Raw genomic sequence first — 1,076 nt, forward strand, 5'->3', positions numbered from 1 at the left:
ACACACACACACACACACACACACACAAAATATATGACTTAAGTTATAGAACGAAGTTCGAAGTTCGGCAAATTCAATCATGTTTATCGTAAGCGGAAGAGATCAGATGTCAATGTGGAATAAAATATGTTTTAATTCATATATATAAGAGTGTATAAAGATTTATACACAGAGAGAAGACCCATGACAGGACTTCTTACATGCTAAAAAGGGAAGTTAAACCCAAACCACCAAAATAATTCTTAATGGAAGTTGTTAACGGCACTAGAATGAATAAAACAAAAAAATAGTTAATCCCATACTCGAGTTTCTCTATTAATGACCAAATAAGTTAGTCATTCATAGTTCATTAGTGGGATCGCTAAAGAATGGAAAATTAAGTAGCTTAATACTTACCGAAAACCCATATGCAAGATAACTCCAATTTTCTACATTATGAATTCAAATTTAGTGCGCAATAGTAGTCAAATAGCACAGCAGTAGATAAATTTAAACTGTGTATTATATGGCCTCAGAATTGGAACATTTTACTGGGTAAATTATGAGGGTCAAAAATTGAGATAATTTATTACCATATTTATTTTACGAGCAAATACGAACATTTCAAGATGCAAAAAGAAAGAAAAGAAATAAATAATCAGCTCTGGCTTCGAAGTGACGTGTAACATTCTGGGAAAGTCAGGGAAAATGTTATTACTGTTACCTTAGCTTGCGGTCAATTTTACACTTTTGTGTACAGTCTGAACCTAACCCTAACACTAACACTAATTTTACCCCAAAACCATGAACTCTAAACCTAACCTTAAATCCAACCTAAACTGTAGCCCTAAGCATAACCCTAATCCCAACCCAGATCAGGTTATTTCACAACGTAGACTACGAATATTGTGGTAGAATGCATGCCAAGAAGACCAGGAGAGGAATATGTATTGTCGATTGTAGTATTATCAACACATAAATTTAGTACTTTTTTTTTTTTTATAGTTTTTGGAAGGACGAAAGACAAAGTCAACTCTTGCAGAAGCAATTTTATAGTTTTATTTTTATTTTGTTAATGTTGTTGCGTGTGTTTTTGT

Source organism: Octopus bimaculoides, chromosome 1 (assembly GCF_001194135.2).
Source record: "Octopus bimaculoides isolate UCB-OBI-ISO-001 chromosome 1, ASM119413v2, whole genome shotgun sequence".
Taxonomy (NCBI): Eukaryota; Metazoa; Mollusca; class Cephalopoda; order Octopoda; family Octopodidae; genus Octopus; species Octopus bimaculoides.